Source organism: Amblyomma mixtum, chromosome 2 (genome assembly GCF_055824585.1).
Source record: "Amblyomma mixtum isolate Tamu chromosome 2, ASM5582458v1, whole genome shotgun sequence".
NCBI lineage: Eukaryota > Metazoa > Arthropoda > Arachnida > Ixodida > Ixodidae > Amblyomma > Amblyomma mixtum.
Genome location: NC_143013.1, coordinates 103,181,986 through 103,208,648, shown reverse-complemented (window position 1 = coordinate 103,208,648; position 26,663 = coordinate 103,181,986). Strand labels below are relative to the sequence as shown.

Sequence of the window (26,663 nt, the reverse complement as noted above, 5' to 3'; positions counted from 1 at the left end):
GTGGTTGAAAAAGAAAGGAATTGGCCCATTTAAAGGCTTAGAACTGTTCGATACGCCATTGAGTGAATAAACGCAATACTAAAATTAAGGAGGAATCACTGATGTCACATGACATGGGAGATTGACTTTATTGTTGATGAATATTTTGAGGCTTTTACTCTAAGGCGAGGCGTCAGATGCATGACAGAATTTTCCTGGATGACGTAAGGGAAGGAAAAATGAAATACAAATTGGTTTTAAGGAAAGGAATTACGCCTGTATGTTCATATATAGGCGGAGGTGTGTTGGGAGTGCTTTTAGGAGGGTTGACAGCCTCCCAGCAAATATGGCGGTTGAGAAGGGAACGGGTAGCTCGTGTGTCTGGAGGCCAGCTGCCTTTCCCATTGCGACTTTAAATTTGATGTCGCCATCACCTTTTCGTTCTGGGGCTGCGTAGTCTTCTTGTGAGTGAAGGCCTTGTGGAGGATAGAGACTTGGTTACATGGGGCGCTTCTGGCGCGTAATGTATAGCGGGCGGGTAGTGAGCGCACAATACGGAGGGTTAAACTTGGTGGTGGTTGGGTAGGGCGGAGAATCGAAGATGACGGTGGGCAGATGGGCAGCCGCGAGACAGCGGAGTGCATTGTGGGTATTTCTTGTGGAGGGTGCAGGTTCCAAGCGTGGGCTACAGGCTTCTTGGGAACAGATATCAGATTTCCAGAGGGGGGAGCGGTACAAAATCAGTCCTGTGTAGCGGCCACCGCGAAACTAGCCTGGTCTTAGCTGGCCAAGCGTGAGGGTTGGGTTATGAAAATGCAATCAGAATATGTTATGAGAATGGGGACAGGGAAGAAAACAGCGAGGCTTTTGTAATCGGTTGCTAATAAACTCGGGTCGCTCCTATCCAGGCCTCTGTAGAGCAGGAGCGACCTCCAGTGAACCCTGCAGAGGTTATCTCTGCTCCTTTTACTCGAACGACGAGTCTCCTACCGGAGCAGGGAGCAGGGTCCCGAAAACTGGCGCGTTCAGTCGATCATAAGGCACTTCGGCGCTTACTCTAGCCTGCGCTCGACAAAGCTGGAATTGGTGTCGTTTTGGTCACGCTGCAAAAATCCGCTGAACAAGTCCCTAACTGAGGGAAACTAATCCTTCTTATGTTTCTTCCTTGCTTAAAAGGTGCAAAGACCACCCCTAGATGGTCGGTATATGATGATAGTTTTAACACACTTGCTCACTGGGACTAGGAATTGACTGTCCACCTTTACTGGTGCCTCCGCGGCTACTGGCGACCGCCGACTACAAATGTTGGCTACAGATTCTCGGAGTCAGCCAAAGGCAGCTTCCCCATTACACTATCTTCGTTCCCCTAGCGGAAACCCCTCTAGAGGCTCATGGAAACCGGACTAGAACTGAACGCGCAGCGGCAGGCGATCTGCCGCATTTTTTGGTGTTTTGTTGTGTTTTGAAGGTGGATTTTCGTGAAGCTCCCCTGTTGAACTACCTGCTGCCCCCCTCGCCGACATCTGGCATCCAGTTTTATGGGCGAACTTGCCCTCAGATTTGCAGACGAGCTCATTGCCTTTTGTCCTTTGTTTTGCAGCTCCAGCAAGCAGGTATGAGCCAACCCACGGCACCGCCGCCGCTGGTTATGAACAACAGAGAGCATTCAGAGCAGCGTCGGGGCGGCACAAACGGAAGAGAATTCAATGGGCTCGAAACAATGGGATTTCTGCCCCCACCACCGGTCAGTCATAGATAACATCGTTCTTATCCCCGCAAGTTCTGGCAAGGACCATTACGCGATGGGATCTCACCGTGCAATCTCCAACAACTCCCGCCGTTATCCATGTATAGAACAACTTAAATGTCAATCTTAACACCTTGATTATTTAAAACAGCGCAAAAGACAGGGACACAGATAGAAAAGACACACACAGCGCTGACTTACAACTAAATTTATTCATGGAAAATACATGTATATATACATAAGGCAAGATGCGCGAAGGCGGCAAACTGGTAAAATGCGCCAAAAAAATTGAAAAAACCTAATGACGTGTCGCGCGCTTTGCCAAATACGCCCGTTCTTTATCAGATAGCGCAAGAGAAGGGGTGCTAACACAAAGGTTACCCAGAGCTGATATCCTTTGGGCCTCAATTATTTCCCTCGTGGTTCGGTCCTTGCTTCTTTTTAAAAGTTCGGCACCTATAAAACATGGGTTTACACACTTCCTGATTTTCTTTTGTGCATTCAGAGCAGTGAAGCGGCAGGTTGCGGTCATTGGAGGTAGCCAAATCATTTTTATGTTCCCTTAATCTGTCGTTGAGGCAACGCCCTGTTTGTCCGACGTATATTTTCCCACAAGATAGCGGAAGTTCATAAACTATCCCTTCAGTACAATCAACATACCTGTTTTGATGCTTTTTCTTGCATGCAACCATAGGCTTTGTCACGGGACAACTCATGCGACTAAGGCTGGAGAGCTTACAGTTTGCCGCCTTCGCGCATCTTGCCTTATGTATATATACATGTATTTTCCATGAATAAATTTAGTTGTAAGTCAGCGCTGTGTGTGTCTTTTCTATCTGTGTCCCTGTCTTTTGCGCTGTTTTAAATAATCATGGTTCACCAACTAGCCTGCACGTCTACCCTTGTAAGCTTAACACCTTGTATGTACGATGGAAGTCCGCAGTCTTTTTAATCAAAGAAGCCATACGCAAATTTTTTCTGCTTGATTTGATTACAGAAGGAAATAACGGAGGAGAGCACGATACTAAAAACACAGCGTTTGTTCTCTCCCTGTTGTCAATTCATTCCGCGGTATTAAAAAGACGTAAAGCATTGCCGTGGAGGGGGCCCGACAAGACTCCTTTGAGTTACGGTGGGAACAGATTACTTGTTAAGAAGGTAAAATCGGTTTTGAAAATATGTGACAATTGGAATTCGATTGGGGAGAACAAAATGTTCACAGACATATTCTGATTCACTCTGCCTCCTTTTCAAACCCCTTAAAGGGACAGCAGTTTCAGCGCAGCCATATATAGGCCACAGCAGCTGCTACTGCTCCTGAAGGCGCACCTTTAGCCCCAAACCGCTTCAGGGGGTGCGTGGGCTAATTCTCGTGGGCCGCCATAGCCGTCTCTGATCTTAAATTTCGCGTTTTATCTCCGGCGGAACTGGCGCTTATCACTTTGTTTGCTAGGCAAGAAGGGAGAAGAGTGCTTTTGAAAAATGGTAATCACACTCGGTTCAACGCTGTTTTGGATGACTGTTGCTCTTCAATGTCCCTTTCGACGATGCTTGCTGCTGTCTTTAAATAATGCGCGGGCGAGAGCGGTGACGATGCTTTGCCTCGAAAACCACAGAGAAATCTCATTTCTATCTATGTCACCGAATTGTTAAATTCTTTGTTGGCGCAAGACACTTCTAAAGAAATAACAACGACTGCCATTTTTGCGCAGAATCTCTCTGCACTATCTTTTAAAATTACAACTTTAACCCCCCCCCCCCCCCCCCCCCCAGATTTACGCGGAGTGCGCTATTGGCGGACGACACACAAAGATAATTGCGTCTCTAGGTCCTATAACTTCATTATCTTGGCAGTAAGATCCATTCAGTCTGTCTTTATAAATTCGTCGTGCAGTCGGACAGGAAGTAAACACTGTGGAGTGACTTTACACGGGTTGATTTGTTTCACATGAACGAGTTTACTGCAGCACTTTAAACGTTGTAGTCAAATATGCTTATGCACAGAGAGCAAATTTCAGAACGTAGCTCAGCTTACGCGGTTTCCTGATCTCAAATGAGGGGCCACCCTTTCGCCCTTAATTCAAGGAAGCGTCCAAGGGAGCTGTATAGTTTTGGAACTGTCCTTAGCCGCTCCTTGGTTAAGGAGACAGACAGCGACGAGGAGCCGCATGTAAGCGTGTGTTGTGGATAAGATTAGCCTTACAAAGTAAATATATTTGTCTAGACTGACAGGAAAGTGAGTACACGTCTGTATCTTTGCATTTGTTTTGAGGTGCGCGTGCCTATGTGCACTGGTTTTGCATTTCAGTGCTATAGATCCATTGGCCAGAAAACATGATTGGTCTGGCAACGTGGCATTGTTTACGGTTGGACGGCTGCAGTGAATGTCTGCTCTAACTTCGTGAACTCGACGTCCACGTAGCCACCGGACACGCCCTTCTACACCAGCGCAGAGAGACTGTTTGTGCAATTTAGCATGTGATTAGGTCAAGGAGCGAGAGAAGTAAGCTTCAAGAGTCGTTCTTTCTACCTCAAAGAAGAGACGCTTCAAGGGAGCCCTAGCAAAGGGCTCCTTATAAGGTGTATTTAAAAACTCACCGAAGGATGGTGAGCGTGGTAGAACTTGCCCCTCAGTTTTGTTCGTTGTCCGCAAGCACAGCGCATGTCCTTATTTCACACTGAACCCGCAAGTATCAGTCGTTTTATCGCCATTTTAAACCCACACTGCAGTATCAGTGCAATCGCGTTTTGCATTCCTTCACCATAGAAATCCTAACGAAGCGGCCGGGAACGAACCATCAGAGATGTATGTACAAATGTGTTCTAACATTCGGTGGGCGTAATGTGTCCAGTGGACCTAGAGGTGCTCCTAGTGAAAAAGATTGGCCCATTAAATGGCTAAGAATTTTTAGATGCGCCGTTAGCTTAATAAACACAATAGAAAAAAATTGCGGTGCAATCGCTAATGTAATATGACACTAACAGAAAAGGGGTTTAATTTATTCTTGATGATTATTTTTGTTGTTTTACTCTAAGGCGAGGCTTCTGATGCATGACAGAATTTTTCTGGATGGTGTAGAGAGGCGGAGGTGTGTCAGGAGTGCTTGAGGAGAGGGTGGCAAGTTTCCCAGCAAAGATGGTGGGTGGAAAGGGGACAGGTAGCACGTACTTCTGGGGGAAGCTGCCTTTTCCATTGCGTTTTAAATTCAATTTTTCTGTCACCTTTTCGCTCTGCGCTGCACCGTCTTCTTGAGAGTGAAGGCCATGTGGAGGATAGACCCTGGAGAGTTGGTGACAGTGGGCACTACTGGGACGTAATGTGCAGTGGGCGAGTGGCGGGCAGACCATATGGAGGGTGAAAATTGGTGGTGGTTGTGTGGGCTGATGGGTGGCAGGTGATCGTGGGAAGAAGGGCAGCCGCTGAGAAGAGTATTGTGGGTGTTTCTCTTTGGATGTTGCAGGCTCCTAGCGTGGCCTATAAGGCTTCATGGGAACAGATATCAGATTTCCGGAGGGGGTGAGGCACACAACCAGTCCTGTGTTGCGGCTACCGCGAGACTAGCCTAGTTTTACCTGGCCAAACATGAGGGTTGGGTTGTGAGAACTGAATGAGAATATGCTATGAGAATAGGGATGGGGAAGGCGACAGCGCGGCTTTTGTAAACCGACCATTATAAGCTCGGGCTCCTATGCAAGACGTCGTAGAGCAGGCGCGCCCTCGAGTGAATTCTCCCGTGGCTGTGACCTCTGCACCAATTGCTCGAACGACGAGCCCCCTACTGGAGCAGCAAGCGAGATCCCGAAAACTGGTGCGTTCACTCGAGCATAAGGCACTTACTCTAGGTTGCTCTACTCTCTAAGATGCTCTAGACGCTTACTCTAGGTTACGCTCGACAAAGCAGAAATTGGTTTTGGTTTGTTCACACCGGAAAAGTCTGTTATACTATTTTCTAACTCAGAAACGCTAATCCTTCTTAGGTTCCTTTCATGCCTAGCTTAAAAGTTGCAAATCCCTATCCCTAGAGGTTCGGCATCTGCAAATAGTTTTGCCAGACTTGCTAACTAGGACTAGGAATTGACTGTCGACCTTTAATGGTGCCTCCGTGCTTGCTGGCGTACGTCGACTACGAATGATGACAGCAGCCAGCCAAAGACAGCGTCTCCGTTACACTACCTTTGTTCGCACAGCTGAATCCTCTCTATAGATGCACACGAAAACCGGACTAGAACTCAGCGTGCGGCGGCAGGCGCTCTGCCTCACATTTTGGTCTTTTGTTGCGCTTTGAAGGTGGTTTTTCATGAAACTGACCGTGGAACCCACTGCCACCAGCCTCGCCAGCATCTGGCATCAAGTTTGATGAGTGCAACTTGCCCTCAGAATTGTACAAGAGCTCACCATTTGTCCTGCTCGGAGCAAGCAAGAGACGAGCCACAACAGCCTTGGGGCGTCAAAAATGGAGGAATGAACAATGGCCTTGAAAGAATAGGATTTGAGCCCCTACAGTCAGTCACTCATAGATAACATCATTCTTATACCCGCAAGTTCTGGCAAGGACCATTACGCGACGGGATCTCGCCGTCCAGTCTCCAACAACTCCAGCGGTTATGGACCTACAGAACAACGTAAATGTGATCCCTAAGACCCTCTATGTACTATAGAACTCTGCAGTCTTGTTATTCAAAGAAGCCATACGCAAATCTTTACTGCTTGGATTGATTACAGACGGAAACAACAAAGAGTACTATACTAAAAACACAGCGTTTGTGCTCTCTCCATGTTGTCGGTTCATTCCGCGGTATTAAAAAACGAAAAGCATTGCCGTGGAAGGGGTGTGCGAGTACTCCTTGGAGTTACGGTGGGAACAGATTGCTTGCTAAGCAGCAAAAATCGGGTTTCGGAAATATTTGACAATTGGGATTCGATTGTAGACAACATTTTCACACAAATATCCTGATTCACTCTGTTTCCTTTTCAGGCCCCAGTAAAGGAACAGCAGTTTCAGCTCAGCCGTATACAGGCCACAGCGGCTACTCCTGCACAATCCCGAGATCTCCAGCGTCCACGGCTGGAGCAGGTGCGTTTGCGAATACTCGTGGGCCGCCGTAGCCATCTCAGATCTTAAATTTTGCGCTTTATCTGGGGCGGCACTGAGGGTTATCACTTTATTTGCTTGGCAAGAAGGGACCGTAGTGCTTCTGAGAAATGGCAATCACGCTAGGGCCCACGCGGTGATAGATGAGTGTTATTCTTCCAGTTCTGTTCGAGAGTGCTCGCTGCTGTCTTTAGAATAAGCGCGGCCGAGAGCGGTGGCGATGGTGGCCCGCAGCAACCGCCGAGCAATCTTATTTCTATCGCCGTCGCCGAGTTCTTCAAATCTTTGTGGGCACAAGGCAGTTTTTTTTAAAAAAAAAACAATGACTGCCATTTTCGCGCAGAATTTCGCTGCACTCTCTTGTTTCAAAATTACAACTTTAAAATACCCCCACAGATTTACGCGGAGTTCGCTATTGGCGGACCACTGACACAGGCAGTTGTGGTGTCTAGGTGTTGAAAACTTTATTTTGAACAGGGGAGTTTGAGACACGTATGACCTTGCGCCTCCGCATGGTCCCACTGCACTCAACCGTTCATGTCCCGGAGGCTCATGACGCTGGCGCCCGGTCTGCGGGGATGGCTTGCTTGGCCGGGTCGTCGGAGCACAGTGGGGTCTCCCAAGCCTCCCATGTGGTAAGGTGCTCCTGGCCCCGCGGAGGAGGATCCGCCGGGAAGAGGAAAAGAATATGGTTAAGAGTGGCTTTGGGGTGGTGGGAGAGGGTACAGGAAGGGTTTGTGTGGACTTGGTGATAGCGCGTGAGTATAAAAGGGGAGGGTGAAGTGCGTGTTTGGAGTCGCCTCTAAAGTGTCTGATGGTAATTGTCGAAGGAGGGATGGGTGGGGGTCGAGCCGATGCTCGGCTTTGCAGGCCTGAGCCATTTCACTGAATGACTGCATGCGCTCCCACGAGAACCCCTGATCGGAGGCCACCGGTGCCTGGTTGAGAGAACCTCGGGCTAAATTAAGCATTGGCGGCAGCTTTTCCGGGATGCCTGGAGTGGGCAGGCACCCATATCAGCTTCACGTGGCGGGGCGGGCGGGCGGCGAGGGAGTTCAGTTTGCGAAATGCAGGGACGTGAACTCCAGCGAGCAAAATTTAGTATGGCAGTCTTAGAGTAAGATAGTATATATCGCTCCTCCGTGCGTGTGATGGCCAGGGCGATGGCACCTCTGCGGCCTACTCCGAAGTGGCAGCGGGGGATATGAGAAGGGTGGCAATCGCTTGGAGGGAGGGGTTCGTGATGGCTACAGCCGCGTCTTCGCCTGTGCATACGGCATCCACCCACAGTCTCCCTCTCTCTCTTATGCGCAGTAGCGATTGTGCATCGCTAACTGCGTGGTTTATGGTGTATATAAAAACAAGTGAAATGAAATATGAAAACTTCGAAAATATTTATTCACAATGTTCATTTGGAACATTTTCCCCTCGGACGTTGCCGAGTAAAATGCGAGAAACCGCGTAAAGCGCAGATTATTCATGGCTCCATCTTCCCAGTAAGAATTGAGAGCAAAGACGGTTGCTAGCCAAAGTGCGATTGGCCCCGTTTGAAACGCGCGCACTGTGACGTCACGAGCATTTCGACGAATTGAAAAGCGTGACATTTCCGTCAACTCCTGTTTACAACGATGAGGCATTAAAGGCTTCCGCCTTAAAATTGGCAGTGGCTTATCCCTGCTATGCCGGGATAAACATAGCCTGAGGTGAGGGCGAGGTGCCCATATCTCGGTGGACACTTGAACCAGAGGAAAGGCACTCAACTGCTCTCTTGGAACAGTGGACACCTCAACCATGCTTAAGCTAAGTGGAGGTATGCGCTGCATGCGTGGCCATTGAAAACGTTGTGCCAGCAATGCCGCGCTGCAGCCATAGGCCGTCGGCTGTCGTTGTGTTCATTGGCGTTGGCGGTGACCACGTTTTACACTCAGATCATTTTAAGGAAAGGAAGTGCGCATAATGGCTCCCTGGGTGGTGGTGGTGGAAAAAATTTATGTACAGGTATAATACAGGAGGTTATGCATGAGCTGACCCAGAGGGGGCCAGCCCTTACAAATACTAGGTGGAGGTCCCTAGTTCGGGACTCCAGTGGCATCGGCCGCCGCCCAGGCTCGCGCGACCAAGGCCCGTTGGGCCTGCAGGTCAGAGCAGCCGAGCAGGGTCGCCTCCCAGTCCTCCCGGGTTGGGTTGGGGTGAGGGGGGATAGCAGGGTTGGAGTCCCTGGGTCAGTGGACGCTTTAATCGTACTTACAGGTACGTGATGTGATGAGAGCGAGAAGTCAGCAGGAGGCATTGACAAGGTGTTGCCAGAAACGCGGCGCTAATGATATAGGCCACCGGCGTCCGTTGTGTTCATTGGCGTTGGTGTTCTGAACGTTTTACACTCCGATAATTCTAAGAAAGGCGAGCGCGTGCGGCGAGGCACGCCAGATGATGATGATACCAACTTTATTTTCCGCCAGATAAGGAAGCCACCTACTCCCCGTCCCCGGCACGCAGGCCTTGGTGACGGGGGCCAGGACCTACAACTGAACGTAGAAACGTCACTTGCTCCATGCGCATGCGTAGTATGGTCGTGTAAGAGCACGCGAAACGGCGAGACTATGGGCAATGTAGCTCACGCAACAATATATGGCTACGCGCAGGTGTTGCTTTCTCAGTCCTCCGGGTTTAGCCGGAGCTAAACCACAGCCAATTTTTAGGGAGAGGTTTGATAAGTAGTTCCCTGTGAATATGGTGGGGGATCTGGAGCTTTGTGGGATCCGCGGCTGGCAGGCGGATATCGATGGTGTGCAGGATGGGCCTACTGGTGGTGATTCGTGAGACGCATGTATTGTGTTTGTCGGTGGGCCTCGATAAGTTCCCCTATCGTACTGTGCAGGCCTAGTTGGAGGAGTTTTTCATGTGGTGCCAAGGTGATATAACTTCACTTTCCTGGCAATGAGATCCGGTTAACCCGTCTTTATAATTTCGTCGTGCAGTCCGACAGGAAGAATACACTGAGCAGTGTCTTTACTCTGGCTGATATGTTTCGCATGAATGAGTTCACTGCAGGCATTGAAAAGCTGTAGTCAAATATGGCTATGGAAAGCTGAACGGTAATAGCTTTTCCTGGAAAAGTTGTTTTAACTAAGTAGAACGTGTTGTCGACCTAGTTGGTTCAATACGTAAGACATGGTAGTTGCGCGAAACACACACACACACACACACACACACACACACACACACACACACACACACACACACACACACACACACACACACACACACACACACACACACACACACACACACACACACACACACACACACACACACACACACACACACACACCCAAACACACACACACACACACACACACACCCAAACACACACACACACGCACGCACGCACGCACGCACGCACGTACACACACGCACACGCACGCACACGCGCACGCACACGCACACACGCACAAGCACACATGCACACGCACACACACAGGCACACGCACGCACGCGCGCACACACACACACCCACACACGCGCACACGCACACGCACGCACACACGCACACACACACACACACACACACACACACACACACACACACACACACACACACACACACACACACAAGACAGCGTACTGGACTAGCGCAAACTTACAACAGTTGTAAGCTTGCGCTCGTGCCGTACCCTGTCTTGCATGTCTGTGTGCGTCTCGCGCAACTACCATGTCTGAAGTTGTTTTAACTTTATTTACGATGTAGTGGTGATTTAATAGCAAGTAGGGTCGATCAGCCTTGCTTTGGGGTCTGTTCGCTCATGTTGAAAGATGTATAACTGCTCAGCGCAGAAAAGAGCACACTGCACGTGAATATGAATGGAATAAATACGTTGTCTTGTACGACTCACGTTATTGATAAAGCGACCCCACTCTCCAGCGCGGTTCCTGCGCCATGAGTGTGGTGAACATTTGTCACAGAGTCGTACGTTTATCTTTAGTAGCCGGTCCTACTTTCGCGCAAAGAAAGAACAGCTAGTGTTCACGACAGAACAAAAAAACAACGTTAGGCAATAGTCTGAACTTCATGAATTTATTGCAAATATCAACACTGCCGATGGAACAGAAACCCTTCTGTTGCAGAGGTTTGTATTGGCTGTAGGACGTTTCTTGGAACACTCAGGCTAGCTCTTCGTCGAATATGCTTTAAGGACAGTATTTTTACTTACGCCTTGTAGTGTTTGACAGCTATTTATGCGTTCAAGAAAGGCTACCTGATAGCATTCACTATCAGCATGAACAGACTGCCGCTAAATGAACTGGGCGGATTTATGTTAAAGGAAAAAATATGTTTTTACTGCTTGACAGTTAAAGTCCAGGCTGCGTTCATTATGGGGGCAAATAATTACTCTATGTTTATGAGGTGCTTCAATATCAAGCGGTGTACTTGCGGAGAGCTACTTCATTAAAAAAAGTATAACAGGGTATAATAAACCTAGATACAAAGGCCTTACAGAGCCAGTTTTCTTAGTATATCTCCTTTACTGAGCGTTGTTGAGGACGAGGTTCGGGGTCGCGGCTCGACGGATCCACGGTCAGCACGACGCCCGGTTCCACCTCCAGGCCAAGGACAGGAATGCCGCTGAGCGACGGAGTTAGAAGGTGGCGGAAGAAGACTTGAATTTATTTACATATTTACAACAGAAAATGCGACTGTGACTACATATTGACAAGAGTCCGGAACAGGAAGAAGTGTCTGCGACTGCTTTCGTCGCCGAGTTTTATGCGATCCGTCTTCCCTAGCTTCCCCAGGATGATGTTGTCAACTCCAGGCCAGGAGAGGCCAGAAACTCTCACTCGCGCGCACAAACCTCCGCCCCCGCACCTGTGGACACTGGTCACGCACGTCACGTCACGCGTTGAGCCGGGGAGACAAGGATGCCTTTGAGGGTAAAGTTGATTCCGGGATGCAAGGTTCTCGGACGCGCCGAAGGTTCCCCGGGCTGTCAACACCTGTCCGTCAGAAGACATCACTCACGAAGGGTCGGAATGCGAGACCATGAAAAGGGCGGAAGTGGGCCTTTGTCCCTTGGGGACGTTCTTGAATGTTGTGGAAGTCCCCCGCCAGCCCGCCGCGATGCTCGATACTCAGAAGAGCCACGGTGACGAGGGCCCTTGACATGCCCTTGACATGTTTACTGCGAAATGGGAGAGGCAGTACGTGTCCACCTGGGCACTTTGTGTCCAGCTGTTCTTGTGGGTCCTGCCCGGAGACGCAGAACAGTACGTCGCCCTTGCCTCGTGGTGAATCCGGAACGACTTGAGGCAAGCGTCGCTGAGTTGACAGGGGTTTCTCGGAACCGTCCAGGCGACACGTGGGTGCTGGTTTCTTCCTGCTAACGCCGATCTTAACAGCTCCTCCGCGGCCAGGAAAATCTCGATCGGCCAGTGGTCACAATCACTGGTCGAGGAGAGATGGGCTTGGGTTGTAGCGTGGGATGCCTTTCTTGAGATTCTCTGCGAGCACACAACAGAGTCCTAATCCTCGCACCATGGAGGCATTAGTAGAAACCGACCACCCAACACAGCGCCACTCCCCAGGCAGTGCCCGAGATTCACCCGAGATCCGCCAGGCTGCTATGCAATACAATTCGTTGTCGGCATAAAATTGAACTGAAAATTTTGCAGTTGACAGCAATAGTTGTGGCCATAAAGCGAGACTACATGCAACCTCATGACCGCCAAAGTCAATTTGCCACGTAGCACGAATTAGACGTTGTCTCTCAGAGGATTATCTCACAGCTAAAACTTCGATGAAAACCGTAAAGCTGAGATCACCCAATACCCTCTGTCAACGAAAAGACTTCGTCTTAGCTCAAAATTTTGCCCAACTTATCCTTACACGATCTTTGCGAGGAAACTGTCGGGAAAGCTTGCCCTCTCGAAGTAGAGACTGCACCGAAATTTGCAGAAATAATTCTGCGTCCTGTAAATCAAGCCACGTGCCCGTACACGATGCTCCGCCGGAGTCCTTCTGTTAGACTCTAAGAACACTATCGGCTAACTAAACAAAAAAACACTGCAAAATCACACCTTAAATGCCCTCAACCGACACATTTTATTGTCAGTTACCATTAATTGCCCAAATATCACAGTCTGTCCTAACGTGATATTTCCCTACTCACTTGGCAAATTGAACTAACCTTAATTTTCCCTGTTTGCCTTTCTTCCTAAAGGAAAACCATAAACAGAACAACTAAAAAGAAAGCTCCTGGTCCTAACAATTTACTCTCTAGGACCTTGCAGAAACTTTTGCTGAGCTGTAGCTTGTCATCCCGTATTCAAACCCTACAACCAGCTTTCTCAAAATGCTAACAAAAAATAAAACGAAAAGCACATGTTCCCTCTCTCTTGTGTTCAGGGATTCATTTCAGCCGCGCCCTTCGGGGTCGCGTCCGTCTGACCTTTCTTCCAGCTGCGGAAGCGTGACAAATGACGTCACCCCAGGCCTTAGTCATTTCCTGAACCCTGTCTCGGTCTTTGTGCCTCGTCCAGAGGCTGGGGAAACCTCGGCAGCGCGTGTAGTGCCGGACCCTACTACACAACAATGGTCTTCCAGTAAGGGGATTGCCTTTCCGCCCTTCACACTTGGCGCCAGCTACACTATTCCCCCTCTGACAGGTTTGCCCACACCGCAGACACAAACGAGTTCCTCGTACCTTTCTCTGTAGCCTGGCTCTACAAACCTGCCCTGCTGGCTTACAACGCCGTCTTTTTCTTCTGGCGATCATTCCCTGCACTTTCAAGGAATCGCGTGGTCGGATGTTTCTGCAGTCTGAGCGCGTTACTTCTATTTTTATTCTCCTTTTTCGAGAAACTGGTGCTCTGTTGCCAGCAGGACGACTCACTATCATGCTGACTGCCCTTGTCTTGCGACAGCACGGTTCTGCCACTTTCGCACGTGGTCTTTTTGTTAGCGTACTGCCGCTTTCACCTTTGGAAGATTTCGTGGCACTTTTGGGAGTTTTTTCTCTGGCCTATCCGCACGCGACGCACGATCAGAATTTGCTTTCTGACACGCAATGCGGTTCTCTTCTCTAGGCTTTAAAACAACCTCATCTTCCTTCACCTCAGTGACCCTGCGCACTGTTAACTCTGGACAAGAGCCTTTCATCTCTTTTTGTTCTGGCAGTGGTGCGCTCTTTTCTCCTTGCTGCGAGCCTCCCACGTGCACCTCGGGATCAACCACCCACTCTTTAGGCTGCCCATACACACTGAGGACTCCGGGTTGACGAGCAACTATCTCGCTGGCGTCGCAGCTCCGCACTACCTCTACGCAATCGACCGGCGGACAATTCACTGCCTCTGGGCTAGGCGACTCACACCCCTGAGTATTGTCCTCTCTCGTTTGCGCGTCTTCTTCACTGCCTTCGAGCTCGCCTGGCTCATCCCTGTCACACACCTTGCGGTGGCACCGCTCTGCACTGTTTTGTGCACACTCTTTGAGGCTGCCCTCAATTTCACTTTGCGAACTTGTAGAGTCGGGCACCTCTACCTTTTCCTTAAGCGTCGGGGTGGGTGTTCCCCTTTTCCGGCTTTACCACTTTGCCGGTCACACATTTGCACTAACTCCTGTTTCTTGTCAACGCGGTGACCCGGCTCGGCAACCGTTTCACGTGCCTTACCTTTAAACTCGGGTGCCAGGTGTTCCCCTTTTCCTGCTGCACCTTCGTTCCGACCAGACGCGTGCATGGGTCCCTCTATCCTAGCGTTGCGTCGGTCCCGCTCGGCCACGGTCTCTCTAACCTCTTCGGAACTTCTCTTTAGAGTTGTCGCGTTTCGATCCCACACGTGCCGATAACGCGCCTGTTTCTTATTCGGAGTGTTGAGACCTTTACTCTCCGCAACAGTCTTAAGCTTAGCGGGTTTCGTCTGGACAGAAGCGGTATCGTACTTAAATGGCTCCCTCACTTTACCGTTCAAGTTCATCCAACCGCTTACGCATTCTGTCCAAACTCCAAAGTGGCGGAATAAAGCTGCCTTGGCTGTTCCGTAGTCATCCATATCCTCATCGGACAGGCTCAGTACTACATTAGCAGGCTGAGGCGGCAAAAGAGACACTAGCATGTGGCTCCAAATCTCATTGTCTAATTTAGACTTCTCACAGCTACTTTCAAATTTGTCAAGAAATTTTGAAATGCTTTCTCCTCTCTTGAATACTCGCAGCTGAGATCGCGTCAGATCCCAGTTTCCCTCGACAATGCTCTGGTCGACTTTTGCTATTATGCGCTTGTGCTCTGCCTGTTGCGCCTTTTCGCACCGTTTAAAACTACCTTCTTCTTGTGCATGTTCTTGGCACTCTGATTCCCCACTCTCCGCTTTTGTCGAAGTTCTGCTTCCTTCATTTTTGACTGCGCCTCGTAGCATCTCAACTCTAAGCTGCATTATTTTCAACTCTCGTTCCTGTTCCTCTATTTCTCGCTGTTGTTTCTCTATATCCCGCTTCCGTTGCTCTGCCGCTAACCGTTGCTCTTCTACTCTTTTCCGCTTATCCTCTGCTTTCTTCAGCTCGGGTTTGAGTAGTTCCCAAGTAAACTCAATTGTTTCCTCGTCAGCGGTTTCTAAGAGCGACTTACAAATATCGGCTTTCTCCATCTCCTCCTTTACTACCGCACCCAACTCCTCGCACAACGCTAGCAAATCTGCCTCCGGCCATGTCATGAGATCCATGCTTGCTGCTCCTAGCCCCGGCTTTGCTGTTCAACTGTTGTCGTGAGGTTAACACACACACGCCTCACCGAACAACTTCCCTCGATTCCCCGCAGTTCAAAGTAATAACCCAAACATTTGAAGCCTGGCAAATCTCAAGCAAAGTCCGAGCACTCACCCAGAGAAGCAACACCACGAAGCATGGTCGATCCAACCGCTGCCAACCAGTTGTTGAGGACGAGGTTCGGGGTCGCGGCTCGACGGATCCACGGTCAGCACGACGCCCGTTTCCACCTCCAGGCCAAGGACAGGAATGCCGCTGAGCGACGGAGTTCGAAGGTGGCGGAAGAAGACTTGAATTTATTTACATATTTACAACAGAAAATGCGACTATGACTACATATTGACAAGAGTCCGGAACAGGAAGAAGTGTCTGCGACTGCTTTCGTCGCCGAGTTTTATGCGATCCGTCTTCCCTAGCTTCCCCAGGATGATGTTGTCAACTCCAGGCCAGGAGAGGCCAGAAACTCTCACTCGCGCGCACAAACCTCCGCCCCCGCACCTGTGGACACTGGTCACGCACGTCACGTCACGCGTTGAGCCGGGGAGACAAGGATGCCTTTGAGGGTAAAGTTGATTCCGGGATGCAAGGTTCTCGGACGCGCCGAAGGTTCCCCGGGCTGTCAACACCTGTCCGTCAGAAGACATCACTCACGAAGGGTCGGAATGCGAGACCATGAAAAGGGCGGAAGTGGGCCTTTGTCCCTTGGGGACGTTCTTGAATGTTGTGGAAGTCCCCCGCCAGCCCGCCGCGATGCTCGATACTCAGAAGAGCCACGGTGACGAGGGCCCTTGACATGCCCTTGACATGTTTACTGCGAAATGGGAGAGGCAGTACGTGTCCACCTGGGCACTTTGTGTCCAGCTGTTCTTGTGGGTCCTGCCCGGAGACGCAGAACAGTACGTCGCCCTTGCCTCGTGGTGAATCCGGAACGACTTGAGGCAAGCGTCGCTGAGTTGACAGGGGTTTCTCGGAACCGTCCAGGCGACACGTGGGTGCTGGTTTCTTCCTGCTAACGCCGATCTTAACAGCGTTCAAATCTTGATTCCAAGACACAGTCCGCCTCGACGCATCATAAAAAGCCATGTAGACGCTTTCGTTCTGATGCGGTTTTGAATATTCAGAAAAATCTTGCTGGAAAGGTGTTTTGTATTGTACAGGCGTCCAAATGCTGCCTAGGTGGTACTGGCTAAATACCATTCAGTAAGAAGGAATAAGTTAGGGGAGCCCTTCAACCCCGCCACAAAGATAAGATTAAGCTATCTGGTGTAATAAATTTGTAATATGAAATAAATACCTGGAAGGAGGGGCAATCAAAAATAAAATATTCGTGTGGATGGCAATGACGCAACAGAGCACGATACTAAAAACACAGAGCTCGTGTGCACTCCGTGACGCCATTCTTTCCGCGGCATTAAAAAACATGAAGCACTGCCGTGGATGCCGCCCGAGAGGGCTACTGTGAGATTAGTTGGGAAGAGATTGATCATAAAAAAGGAATAATGGGTGGTTGGAAATAAGTGAGTATTGGGATGAGATTGGAGATTGACATTTTTATGGAATTATTCTGAGAAACTCCGGCTCCTTTTCAGGCGCCCAGAGAGCGAGTGCAGTGTTCTCGCAGCTCTACACCGGTTGCAGCGGCTGCTCCCGCAACTAAAAGTGACGTCAGCCGCCTGGAACCCGTCTCTTTGAATCTCCTGCACACGCAGGCCCCGTGTGTTCGCGCTTGCGGCAAGGTACTCACGACAGAGTCGGGAATTCACTCAAGGCGCCGTATCTGTATCTGACATTTACTTTCGCACTTAATCTTCGGTGGGACAGGGGCTTATCACAATATTGGATAGCCAGAAAGGGACCACGGAGCATTGAAAATCCTCAATCACGTTCAGCTCTTTCCACGCTGTTCGAGATGACTGTATCGTTCTTCCGTACCCCTTACCGCGAATGTTCAATGCCGTCTTTTATTAAGCTGTGATGGAAGCGGCGGCGATGCTGTTCTCCGAGAACCACAGAGCAATCTTCTTTCTATCGCCATGGCAGAGGTGTTCAATTTTTCGTGGTGGCAGATCCGTTCCAATAAAGAGTTCGTGTGAGTGCCACCTACATCACTCTACTGGTCCGTACGCGGTGTTGTCACGAGAACGGAGCGTCTGGTGAACATGCAGGCTGTCTTAGTTGATATGGCACCTAAAAGGCAACCAGTCACTTAGACATAGCCATGGAGTGCTGCTCCCGCAGCCCAAGGACCCGCCAAGCTTCCAAGGGCTACCGCAGGAAGACTCCGTAGATTAATTGCAGCTGTTCGACTGGGGGACCTACATAACTCATTTCACAAGGATAGAAAGTGAGGATACCCCATATTCTCAATGGTACGTTCGGCTTGTAGATTCAGGGTGGAATGATCGCGACTACAGATATTCCGCACATTTCTAATCTGGAGCCAGATATTCATTTGGAAAGGGTTTATAAATGTGTGCTCTGGCAGATATTTTGCCTTCAGCTATGAATCAGGCTAGCTGCGCTATTGCAGCTGAAAGCACAGAGGTAAAATATTTTTGTTTTCTTCATAGACACTGTTTCCTTTTCATACCGGCCTGAGTGAATGTGATACCAGAGCCACAAGGGCTCTTGGACGTCGTGGGATGCATTCAAAAGAGAGTTCCTGGAGCCATTCAGGAGCTCCCTTCCCAAGGAAAGAACAGTCTTTTCGCCCAGGTCTCCCATCCAGCTCCTTAACACGAAGCAAGGGCCTACATAGAAGGATCGTGCTTGCCGTGAAATGGAAAAGACAAAATTCGAGGTCACTGCGGTAAACCGCATTGTAATAGTGTGAAAATCCTAACTTCAAAGGCAGACAAATGCAGCATTCCGATATGCTCTTCATTCGTTTAGAGGAATTTGGTCTGTTACTTCGTTCACTGCGGCGAGAGGCTCACCTGTACTATTCTTGTCTGCTAGTGATACCGTAATTGGTTAGGTGGGTTCAGAATTGGGCTGCCCATTAAAGGAGGCACCACCTGCAGAGGTGTTACGCCGCTGAGCCTGAAAAATCTGTGATCTTGACAGAGCGGTTTGTCAAGAGGGTGGTTGTGATATGGCGGTTCTTGTAAATCGACCACCGTGAAGGGGAGGGTTGGGTGGTGTACTTCTTATAAGTGAAAGACCTTTGCTGTGGCCAGACCTGCAATCGGGCAATGTCTAGTCTACCTCATGTAATAGACTGAAATACCTGACTTTATGCGAAAAAACAACATGTTCAAGCTGTACACAAAAATTCACGCGGCACGCTGTTTATCTCGCAGTTCTGGAATGGGGTATACAGGCATTGTAAGCGAGTCTAGTGCTGATAAACAGGCACGACAATCAGGGTACCTACACTCGTCAGGAGTAGGTGGTTTCAGAAGTAGCAACACAAAGATCAAGGCAAAGATGAAGTCACAATAATTGTGTTTATGTTCTAGGAGAGTTAGAATCTGTAATTTGCAGTGTGAGAATTGCGTTTACGTGCAATGTGAGAAGATTTGCACAGTGCCCGTCTGTTGGTGTCGTCCTTCTGATAGTATTTGCGCTCCTATCTACCGGTAACGTGTTTGTGGCTTTCTTCTATACGAGAGGATCAGGTCGCGCCACACCTTTGCCGGCCTGGGAGGTAGTCCTTCTACGCAGAGCTCTACACTAGTCATTTTTTCACTTTAACTGAAACTGACCATGTAAACACAAGTACTTGATGAAGGATTAGAAGGGTGCATTTGCGGATGAGCAGTACACTCTGTATAATGGGTGGGGCAGGGTCCTGCTCGGAATTCTTTTACCCAAGCAGGCCTTGGGGAGTATTTTGCTTACCATGTAGATATGAGAACGGACGATGACGCGAAACATGAGGAATTAGGCTTATACAACCAGAGAAGATCGGTCTTCCGATCGAAACGTCGAGTTGAATAAATATGTTTCCTTTAACGAAGCGTATACTTCGCTATATATTCTTATAAGCAGTCTAGTACTTCACGCTTTCGCAACATATATATATATATATATATATATATATGTATAAAATGCCACGTATCATTGTAGTGTTTGTTCGTTCACGCTCAAGGCTGCAGGACAGGGCAGTTATCATTTCTGTTCGTGACGCGTGAAGCGACCAATCTAATCTCGATTGATCGCAGCCATGAAAGGCTGCATCTAGGTTTTTCCAGATTACTGTAGATGATCTTGTCCTGCTATCTGGAAGTTTCCTTGACGGCTTTAAATTGAGCGATGCCGCGAGCGGCGGACATTCGGAGTTCGACGACCGACGAGCACGCTTGTTGCTTACGCCTCCGCCGAGTGATTCAGTTCTTTTGCGGGCGCAAGTCAGCCCAAATAAAGAGCTTCGTTTCCAAGACTGGTTGGTGTCTTCCTGACCGCTGGACTGCCGTCACTACAACGTGACATCTGGTGGAGGCGCTGGGTAGCTTTCTATGTTCCGGACACCCCCTACAAATCTTGACGCCAGCCCTCTGAGTCATTCACCGCAGGACCTGACTCCAGTCCACCGCGCAAGCCGACGCCTGCTAGGGGACGCACCTGAGTTCGGGATTCTGCCGGACCCTACCCGCAAGCGAAAACCAGTAGCAACGTCCACCAGGACCTTGCCCCAGACGACGACTCCAATCATTCTTCACCAGCCCCGGGTACCACCAACATTCGACGCTTCGCCTGGCGCCGACTCCGAAGAATGGCTGGAACAGTTCGACCGTGTAGCTGTCTTCAACAACTGGGATGATGCTACGAAGCTTAGGTACGTCTTCTTCGCCTTGGAGGGACCAGCAAGAATCTGGTTTGAGAATGAGGAAGCCAGCCTCACGAACTGGGAAACCTTCAAGGTGCAGCTTCTGAAGTCCTTCAGGAGTGTCGTGCCAAAAGAGAGAGCCCTGCAGCTGCTACAGTCTCGCATACAACATCCAAACGAGACCGTTGCAATGTACACTGAGGAGATGAAGCGTCTCTTCCGGCGTGCCGACGCAGACATAAAGGAAGAAGAAAAAGTAAAGCTTCTTATGCGAGGAGTGAAAGAGCAAATCTTTGCGGGCTTCGTACTGAACCAACCCAAAACCGTCGCGGAATTTGTCGAAGAGGCATCCACCATGGAAAAAACTCTTGATGCCAGAGCCCGCCAGTATGACCGCCAGCACCGCTTTTTGTCAGCAAGCTGCATGGACACCGCTAACAACGACAACCTGCGGGAGGTTATACGTGAAATTGTGCGAGAAGAGCTCCAACGATTGCTGCCAACGGGAACGCGTCCGCAGCTTTCATCGCTCACAGACGTCATCCGGGATGAGGTTCAACAGTCCTTGGGTGTGACGCCGACAACCACGCAACCTCTGCAGCCCACAGCCATGACTTGCGCCGCAGCTGTGCGCCGTCCTGCACCTCGACGACGGGACCCAAGCCCCTATCGCCCTCAGCCAGCTGCGTTGGACCGCCGCCCTCTCGCCCCAACCCGCCCGTCCTACGAGCGTCGCACACAGCCGAGGAAATGCGACGAGTGGAGAAATCCCGACCAGCGCCGCCCACTATGCTTCCATTGTGGCGAAGCCGGTCACATCCTCCGGCACTGCCCATACAGAAGACTGGGCATCCGAGGGTTCGCTTACGACGCTCCACGACCCCGACCCGGCGAGCGACCAGCCGAAATCGAAGAGTTCTTGCGTCGGGAAGAATACTCAACGCCCAGCCGCCTATCACGTTCCCCGTCGCCATCGTCACCACGCTTCGTATCTCCTAGCCGAGGCTACGCCGTGCGTAGAGGCTCCCCCAGCCCCCGAAGGTTAAACTGACTAAAGCAGCCTCTTGAGGTGAGATTGCTTCTAAGCGCAAGGACAAAGATCCTGCAGCGACGACACCTCCGACGACACCTCCGACAACACCTACGACGACACCTACGACGACAACTTCGAAGACAACACCGACGACGACGACGACGCGGCCAGACGTGACGCCTTTACCGCTGCCCATAGCAGTAACGTCGGAGTACGCCCACTGCAGCCTCAATACCCGACGAAGCCGAGATCGCACACCAAAGACAACGTGCAATACAAAAAGGCGAACAAGTGACCTTGAAGTTACGGTCCACGGTCACGCGGTTACTGCCTTGATCGACACGGGAGCGGACTACTCCGTCATGAGCGGGCCATTCGCTATTCGACTCAGGAAAGTGACAACAACTTGGGATGGCCCGCTGATCCACACTGCAGGTGGTAACCTGATTACGCCGTTAGGACGCTGCACCGCGAGAGTTACTGTAAATGGGAGAACCTATGCTACAACCTTCCTGGTCCTACAGCAATGGTCGCGAGACGTGATTTTGGGAATGGACTTCCTGAATGAACATCGGGCGATCATCGACCTTAGATCTATGTCGATCAAGCTTTCCACGGAGAGCGCCATACCTGCTGCGACGAGCACTTTGCCTTAAACGTCCTCGACGAAACATTGAGCGTGCCGCCCCGATCGAGTGTCCTCGCCTGCATAGGTACTGGAGACATCGAAACTGCCGAAGGTGTCATCGAGGGGAACACCCAGCTACTCTTGGATCGAGGACTGGCCGTCGCAAGGGGAGTCGCCCAAATCCGAAATGGCCAAGCCCAGGTGTTGCTAACCAACTTCACCGAAGAATACCGGCATCTAAACAAAGCTACGACGATCGCTTTCCTCGACGAGCTGGCAGACATCAGAGACGTATTTGCCCTACCCGACCAACCCGCAGAGCCATCTCACCAAGGCCATCAACCCACGTTCGACATCAACCCAGCATTACCCCGGAGAAGACCAGACCGAATACGCAGTCTTCTACAAAGGTACAGCGATTGCTTCTCATCAGCATCGAATGTGCGACGAACCCGGCTTGCCAAGCACCGCATTGTCACAGACGAACACGTCCGACCACTGCGGCAGAGCCCCTACCACGTATCGCTGATAGAAGGCCAAGCTATCCGCAAGCAAGTAGAGGAAATACTACGTGACGACGTCATCCAGCCATCAAGGAGGCCCTGGGCAGCACCAGTTGTCCTAGTGGAAAAGAAAGACGGCACCCTTCACTTCACTTTTGCTTCGATAACCGTAGGTTTTTGCAGCGCACACGAAACACGGACGGACAGAAAAGGGAGCGAAACACAGCGCTGACTTTCAACCTCAAGGGTTGAAAGTCAGCGCTGTGTTTCGTTCCCTTTTCTGTCCGTCCGTGTTTCGTGTGCGCTGCAAAAACCTACAGCATGAAAAAACCAACTAGCCCAAGAAAAGACGATTCTGGCTTCGATTACTGCCGCCTGAACAGCATTAAGAAGAAGGATGTCTACCCCCTCCCCCGCATCGACGACACACTGGATCGGCTATGCAACGCTAAGTACTTCTCATTGATGGACCTGAAGAGCGGCTACTGGCAAATTGAAGTCGACGAAAGAGATGGCGAGAAGACTGCGTTCATCACGCCAGACGGACTCTTCGAGTTCAAGGTGATGCCATTCGGCCTTTGCTCTGCCCCAGCGACGTTCCAGCGAGGAATGGATACGGTGCTCGCAGGTTTGAAGTGGCAGATTTGCCTAGTCTACTTAGATGACGTTGTTGTCTTCTCCTCAAACTTTGAAGACCACCTCAGAAGGCTTCGGATGGTGCTGGAAACGATCAAGTCTTCAGGCCTGGCACTGAAACCAGAGAAGTGCCACTTCGCCTACGAGGAGCTGCTGTTTCTTGGTCACGTCGTAAGCAAGGATGGAGTTCGCGCAGAACCTCAGAAGACGGCTGCTATCGCAGAGCTTCCACAGCCTAATGATAAGAAAGCTATACGCATATTTCTCGGATTATGCGCTTATTACCGGCGATTCGCCAAGAACTTTTCGCGCATCGCTGAGCCTTTGACCCAACTTACCAAGGCGGACGTGCCTTTTAAAAGGGAAATGCCGCAAGGGGAAGCTTTCAAAGAGCTAAAGCGCCGATTACAGTCCCCTCCAGTGCTCGGGCACTTTGATGAAAACGCCGAAACCGAAATCCATAGTGATGCAAGCAGTGTGGGCTTAGGAGCGGTGCTCGTTCAGAAAAATGGTGGAGAGGAAAAAGTTATCGCGTACGCTAGCCGTTCGCTGTCGAAAGCCGAAGCCAACTATTGGACAACCGAGAAAGAATGTCTCGCCATTATTTGGGCCACGTCGAAATTTCGCCCCTACCTGTACGGACGACCATTCAAGGTAGTGAGCGATCACCATGCTCTGTGCTGGCTAGCCAATTTGAAAGATCCCTACGGCCGCCTTGCTCATTGGAGCCTGTGTCTTCAAGAATTCGACATAAGTGTAGTCTACAAATCTGGCCGCAAGCATTCCGACGCTGACTGCATGTCGCGAGCCCCCGTCGACTCAGCAAGCGAAGAAGGAGACGATGATGCTTTCCTAAGACCGGTAAGCGCCAGCACTTTCGCGCAGCAGCAGCGCTCCGATCCTGAGTTGCAAAGCATAGTTGATTACCTGAAAGGCAAGACTGCACCGCCTCCTCGAGGATTCAAGCGCCAACTGTCGTCCTTCGTCGTTCACAATAATGTTCTCCTGAAGAAGAACTTCGCGTCCAGCAGTACAGTACATCTTCTTGTCGTGCACAAGAATCTTAGGCAAGACATTATGCAGGCATGTCATGATGAGCCGACTGCGGGGCATCTCCGGATTGCTCGCACGTTGCACCGCATCCAGGAGAAGTACTATTGGCCGCGGCTAGCTGCCGACGTTTCCCATTATGTGAAAACGTGCCGTGAGTGTCAGAGACGCAAAACACCTCCGTTTAAACCAGCCGGACTCCTGAACCCCATACCACCTCCAACTAAGCCCTTTCAGCAAATAGGAATGGACCTCCTCGGCCCCTTTCCGACTTCATCAGGTAACAAATGGATCATCGTGGCCACCGACTACATGACCCGATACGCCGAAGCAAAAGCGCTGCCTAATGGTACCGCAACAGAAGTCGCAAAATTTTTTGTCGAACAAATTCTCCTGCGACACGGCGCCCCCGAAGTGCTCATCACAGACAGAGGGACGGCATTTACAGCGGAGCTGACGCAAGCCATTTTAAAGTACAGCCAGACAAGCCATAAGGACAACTGCCTATCATCCGCAAACCAACGGACTCACAGAGCGTCTGAACAAGACCATCGCAGACATGCTTTCCATGTACATCGACGCCGAACACAAGACGTGGGACTCTATTCTGCCCTACGTGATCTTCGCCTATAATACTGCCGCCCAGGAGACAACCAGGTTTACTCCATTCCAGCTGGTATACGGCAGGAAGCCCACGACAACACTCGACGGAATGCTCCGCACGTTTCCGACGAAGACAACCTCGACGTCGCCGCCTACCTTCATCGCGCCGAGGAAGCCCGAAGACTTGCGCGGCTTCGCATTCAAGACCAGCAGCACACCGACGCCCGACGCTGCAATTTGCGCCGACGAGACACGCATTACAAGCCAGGTGATCGGGTTTGGATATGGACGCCAGATCGCCGCCGTGGATTGAGCGAAAAGTTGCTGCTACGCTACTTTGGCCCGTACAGGGTTCTCAATCGCATCGGTGACCTCGACTATGAAGTCATCCCCGACGGCACGACAGCATCTCAGCGACGCCGCCCACGCCCGGAAGTCGTACATGTCGTACGCCTGAAGCCATATTATGAACGCTAAAGGACTCGAAATTTTCATTCTCCGTGTTTATTTTCATTTTAAAGCATCGAGACGATGCTTCTTTGGAAGGGGGGTAATGCCACGTAACATTGTAGTGTTTGTTCGTTCACGCTCAAGGCTGCAGGAAAGGGCAGTTTTCATTTCTGTTCGTCACGCCAGAAGCGACGAGTCTAATCTCGATTGATCGCAGCCATGAAAGGCTGCATCTAGGTTTTTCCAGATTACTGTAGATGATCTCGTCCTGCTATCTGGAAGTTTCCTTGCCGGCTTTAAATAAGAGCGAATCCGCGAGCGGCGGACATTCGTAGTTCGACTACCGACGAGCATGCTTGTTGCTTACGCCGCCGCCGAGTGATTCAGTTCTTTTGCGGGCGCAAGTCAGCCCAAATAAAGAGCTTCGTTTCCAAGACTGGTTGGTGTCTTCCTGACCGCTGGACTGCCGTCACTACAACGTGACAATACATATATATATATATACATATATATATATATATATATATATATACACACAACATCTGTGGAAACATTAGTATGTAAGTATCGCAGGAGACGGGCAATTAAAGGTCATTAGGATAAACCCTTGTCCTACAGTGGGCAGAATGCGGTTCTCGGTGATGATGAAGATGGGCTGGATGAGGCTAGGCCGTTCGCATATTTCAGCAAAAACCCCTTATGCCTTTACAGTTTGAGCTAATAGCCGCGGTGGCTATTCCTTTGGATGCGACAGCAATAAAACCCTCATCGGAGGACTCGGCAGCCTCCGGCGTTGTCTGTCATCAAATTCTCTATTTGGTCGACAAACTTTGTGAGGTGGTGAGACCACGCGACATGGCCGAGATGGCAGGCGAGCTGCTCTAATGGCATTGCGGGCTCGACGTCACTTGCCCGGTGCGCTTAGAAGCATGGCGATGTACTACCTACACAGCTCGGCGCACTGTGTCTACCGTAGAGGAAAATGCCTGCAAGCGGAGAAAGCAACCATGGAATTATGAGCAGGGGACCAGACACAGGAGAGTAGTAAACAGGAGGACCTCAGACTAACAACTAATTTATTGTAGTGAAACCCCTTTCCTTCAAAAGCAAAACTCATGCGCTGCTAACACTCAAAGCACCCCCCCCCCCCCCTCGAAATAACCTTACCAAACAAAGAAAGAGAAGCTTTTTCTTATACAGGTGTATACATGCCTCACTAACACATTTATCAGGGCCATAACTTACAATGTGCAAGACTTCAATGACACTCACTTTCCTTTTCCTCTCTTGCATGGCCTATAATCTTTGTATGCGTGAAAAGTGGCATTTATTGTTCTTTTTCTTTTTTATTGTTTTCACAAGACTGGCAGTGCCTTGGCAGGTGCTTTCCACAATGCGAAATCAACGAGTTTCTA

At 50.2% G+C, this 26,663-nt stretch overlaps 1 pseudogene; it reads left to right on the top strand.

The window, feature by feature from the left end:
- Positions 1–580: 580 nt before the first annotated feature.
- LOC149360350 (uncharacterized) lies at positions 581–26,133 on the top strand (annotated as a pseudogene).
- The last annotated feature ends 530 nt before the right edge of the window (positions 26,134–26,663 follow it).